The sequence below is a fragment of the Hydra vulgaris genome, chromosome 04 (assembly GCF_038396675.1).
Source record: "Hydra vulgaris chromosome 04, alternate assembly HydraT2T_AEP".
Classification (NCBI taxonomy): Eukaryota; Metazoa; Cnidaria; class Hydrozoa; order Anthoathecata; family Hydridae; genus Hydra; species Hydra vulgaris.
In genome coordinates this window covers 43,204,120-43,209,418 of record NC_088923.1, presented here as the reverse complement: position 1 = coordinate 43,209,418, position 5,299 = coordinate 43,204,120, and the positions used below count along the sequence as shown (strand labels likewise).

Here is a 5,299-nt window from a genome sequence, read left to right as displayed (position 1 = left end):
GAAAATGTTCGGCCAATAATGCAAATTTGGAATTCATCATAAATTTATCTAAATATAAATAAAAATTTAACTCGTACCATAGCTACGGTTTAAATGGATAAAGTTTTTATTAAAAAAAGCGCACCAATTGAAAATAGAAGAACATAAGATTTTATAAATGAATTTCAATACAGTTTTGGTTTAAATTTTATTATGTATTTTCATTACAGAATAAATTTAATCTGACCAAATGGAATAACAGATTTACCAAAATTATTACTCAACTAAAATAATTGTAAAATAAATACCCCCTCTGCAGACACCTTACTCCGGGCATCAATTGAGTATTATTTTAGTTCATCACAAAAATCTAATATTATAAAATCGCCATTTGTTAATCTTAAAATAACAAATAGGAATTTAAACGAATAAAATATTTTATTGAACTTAAGCTTGTTAAACGTGATGCCTATTGTTGCTGTAGTAAAATAAATAAATTTCTCAACAGAGAAAGTTTCTTACAAGCTTACTACTAAACTGGTTTAACTGATAAAAAATATAATGTATAAACATTAATTTTTCACCACTTTCTGGTGATAGTCTGTTTCTACTTGGTTCATAAATGTTGCCACCTGTACTAAAAAGTCTTTCACTTTCAACAGAAGAATGTGGTGCTGAGAGAAACCTTTGGGCTATTTTCTTTTAATTTTTAAAGAGTTTCCACAATTTTTCCACCATAAAAGAGGACTTTCTTTTTCCATAACAAGAGGGAGTTTTAAATACTCCAATACATCCAAAAATCTCCATGTTGATCATTTGCACATTAGAGTATGATCTTTTAAACCTTTTGCTATCTTTAGTAATTGAAAAGTTGGAATCACATTCATTTATAGTTGTCAGTTTGAAAACTAGCCGAAAACACTAATTTTTAACTCATATAAATGGTAATCCAAGCCTGTGTTAAATGGTAACATTTACAACATTTTTTCTAAAAATAAATTCAGATTATCAAAAACCTATCTGAAGCTAAAAAAACTGAAAATTGAACCTAAAGATACATCTGATTTAAAGATATTCACTAACAATATAAGACACTTGCATAAAACGATAAAAATCTTCAAAAGAAACCCTATCCAGTCATGCACTGCTATTGTTAATATTTGGCAACAGCCATTTAAATATGAAAGAAAAATAAATATATCCAATGTAAATATTCACCTAATCACTAGTGATTTAAATACAGAGCCTGGCGTAGCTTGTCAATCAAAGGAAATTTCAATAGATATACAAAAAATTAAAGCTCAATCACATGAACATAAATTTTGATCCTGTTCTAGCAAAATGTCTCCTACTTCTAGTAATCTTACCTCTCCTACTTTAACTATTGCCTCAGACGCAACACAGAATAAAATGAAATTTATGCAAAATTTAAAAAATGCACTACATAATTTACAAGAAAAGGAGAGAAAATTGGCAGTTTGTTTGTTAAGAAGTTCAATGACTTAAAACAAACTTGCAAGCGAAAGACTTAAAAGACAATGTTTTTCAATAAATTTGTGGAAATTAAAGTATTCAAACGAAAAAAGAAAAAATAGAATTCAGCAGAATAAGTTCCATACTCCAGAATGTATAAATGAATTGAGAATTCTTAGAATAACTAGAACAAAGTTGCAAAAAAAGAGTTAAAAAGATAGAAAGGAAACACCAAATTGCTATCAACGAATTACAGGAACAGATAAAAAAAAAAGAGCGTGAAACAAACAACTTGTAGAACAAAATCATTATTTAACTAGTATTATTTTAGAAAAAAAAAGGAGATAATCGCTGATTATAGAAACCAAAAAACTAAAAACATATGACCTACACATAAGAAAATGTGTTTATGCTGCAATTGTTAACAATGTGCCAGTGGAAAGTGTCTCATTTATGTTCAAAATTTCTGAAAACATTACACAACACAGAACTACAGGAAACAATTGTGAATGTGCAACATTGGTGTTCGACGCGACCACCATTTTAGACAAACATATCAACGCGTTTCATATCAATACCTATCCTCTACAGAGATTCCTTATCAATTGTTAAACTTGCTGGGGTACAGGATTTGACTGTGCTACTCATATAGTTAGTGTGTTAAAAGAACTTGCCAATACATTTGCAGAGTTCAAAAAAATGCCAGCAATAGAAGTTTTAGACATATTCACTCAAAAAATCAAAAGTTGCCTGTCAGACAGAGTACCTGGTAATAGTTGTGTGAGAAACATGCTTCAGGAGGAAATGGACATTGAATTAATACAACTACACTGCAATTTTCATCCACTGGAAACTATCGCTTTAGAGGCATTATCAGCTTTTAGAACAATAGATAACGAGATGAAGGTAAAACCAGCTAAAGGAACTGATGGGATCGTTGTAACAGTCCTCAAAGATATTTCAAAGCCAAGGTAATGGATATTTTTTATATGTATAACTTTATAAACTTTTCAATAATAGTTTTAATAACTTTTCTGTTTGTTTGTTGTTTCACAAATTGTTTTGAAAATATGAAATAGTAATTATTTTCAATCTGAAAATCAGGTATAGTTTCAAAAGGAGATCCTGCTGCATTCAAAAGCTATCTTAAAAAAAAGAATTCAGAGCTATTCCTTCGATATGTTGGTAACAGATTTCATGTCTTTCTCCATATGGCAGTGATTGCTGTTACACATAAAAAACTTAAACAAAACTTCCTTGAAAGGTACATATTTTTTTAGATGAATATTAAGTTTAATAGAATTCCATTACAATTTTGTACTATACTTGAATTTTTTTCTTTCTTCTGTTATTTCAGCAACACTATAAATAAAATTTGCAAACTTTTACTTCAAAACATAAGTAAGGATATGACACTTGTGCAATTGCAAGGATTGGGCCTAATAGGATAAATAATAACTGGGCCATGGATGAGTCTGGTTTATAATAATGCAACAGGAAAGAGTAATCTTGAGTTAGTAAGTTTTTAATGTTTTTTAATAAAGTAATAAAGGAATTTAAAACATGTATAAAAGTTTCATCTTTTTTTGTTAGGGTAACATTTTCCAGAAAGCAATAAAGAAATTATCCAACTTCAAAAGTAATCCAGAATCAATTCTTTATACAGATGTCAAATATTGAATATTAAAGTAGATAAGGTACACCAATCACTTTGTGTCATTAAAAATATATCAGCTTTGATAAGCTCCACACAGACAGTTATTAAAAGACAAATGGCCAGGTATTTGACTGGTTATCTCTCAAATCCATCTAAAGAAATGATAAAAACCACACTATCTGCTCCACCACAAACAATGGAGGCTGAAAGGATCTTGGGCATGGTTGATTTTTTTTTATGTCGTGCTCCTAATGCTACTTTTGGCTTCCTGGATTTAAAAATAAAAGCCAGAGTAAACAAAGCATTAACATGGCTTGATGAGAATACATTGCCAGAAGACCTCATTCAGTTTGCGATTCAGAGAGGAGCTTTAACGTGTCGAGCCTCTAAAAATTTTAATAATCTTTTGTATGAAGAAATTGGAAAAAGGTGTACCAAAGCTAATTTAAAAAAAAAAACTACTGGAAAGAAAGCAACTAGAGAAGGATGTTAAAAAAGCAATAGTTGAAAATGCAAAAATAACTCTTTTTATTAATATTGATGAAAAAAAAAACAATTTTTAGCTATAATTTTGAAGAATGGAACGTTGATAGGGCAGTTTATAAGCCATAAATGGGAGCTTGATGATGGAAATATACATTTATTTTTTGGTAGGATTAATAATCAAAAGTTAGCAACAAAGAAAACATCATATGCATGCACAATAGGATATTGGAAAGTCAATGAAAATGAAGCTGAAGATATTGACATAAGCCAGGAAGGAGTTGTAGCAGATTTAATACTTAAAGACCTAGAATTTATTTAAAACTTTCATTATTATATTATGCCCTATTGTCAAAGACGTCTTTTTTGAAAATTTTGTATATAAATTTTTTATTTAATTTTAATTTTTTTAAATTTGCTATAGTAACTAAGAGCTGACACATAATTATTTTACATTTTAGATAATGTAAAAGAAAAGAAAAAACAGACACTTAAGGCTTTCTGAAAACTCTAAATATAATGATGTTCATTTATATGTCAAATGAAAATGATTTGCAGAAACTTGTGATAACTAAAACTTGGGAACAAAAATACCTAAAATAGTTAGCACCCCTGTCTCTGTTGGCTTAACTAACTGTTAAGCCAACGAGTAATTAATTTTTTATTTTAAACTAAACTTAAATTCATGAACAGCTTTCAAATTTAATCTAAACATCTTTTAATGCTCGAAAGTTATGACCATGTGATATTTACAACCCCCTCGTTTAGGGATGGGTGGAAACTTCACTTGGTCATAAATTTAAAAAAAAAAAAGATTATTAGGTGAATCAGAACCCTGTGGATGAATTTAAATTAAGTATTGTATTTACTCAATCCCGTCACATATTTAAATAAGGTTTTTTTCATGGTACATTGTGAATATCTTATGCACTATATTTTAAAGTCCACTTTTTGAAGTGCTAATCTTTTGGGGTGTTTTTGTTCCCAGGCTCCAATCACAATTTTTTTTTTTCATACATTTTTTTTACATTCTCATTTGATACTGAGAATGTAAAAAAATTTTGAACAAGCTTAAATTTATGACAAATTATGACAATTTTTAAATAAAATGACTTAAATAGAATTTTACTTGTTAAAATGGGCCTAAGCAACCCCCTTTATATATATATATTTTTTTTATTAATCTAATTATTATGAAGTGGGATATAATAAACATTTTTTATTATATATGTCATGGTACATTGTGAATAATCTTATGCGCAATATTTTAAAGTCCACTTTTTGAAGTCGTTATCCTGTGTATCTTTGTTAAGATGTCCACTATATTTTCTCCACCTTCAAAACGGCATATCTTTTTTTCTAGTTAACCTAGGATAATTAATTTAGTATTAAAAATTGTCATTTAATATTTTCTTTATTTGAATTAATTTGGTTTAGAAAATAAAAGTTTAAATTTTTTATGAAGGTACCTATATATATATATATATATATATATATATATATATATTGTAAAATTCTTATGCATCAGTATATATTTATTCCATGTTATTTTGACTTTGAGATTTTGCTGAAACGCCAAATTTAAAGTAATAATATTTTATCTTTCTTTTATTTAAAAGATTGCAGGCCCAAACCAAACCCTTAATCGATGATATCAGTACATACAGTACAGGCTTCAGTACATACATCCACTGATTTAGGGAGAAC

At 28.4% G+C, this 5,299-nt stretch overlaps 1 long non-coding RNA gene across 1 annotated transcript; it reads left to right on the top strand.

Moving 5' to 3' along the window:
• The first annotated feature begins 261 nt into the window (after positions 1-261).
• LOC136079821 (uncharacterized) lies at positions 262-4,931 on the top strand. Its single transcript, XR_010638247.1, has 3 exons — positions 262-2,423; positions 2,557-2,969; positions 3,046-4,931. It is a non-coding gene; the product is annotated as an uncharacterized LOC136079821 (long non-coding RNA).
• The last annotated feature ends 368 nt before the right edge of the window (positions 4,932-5,299 follow it).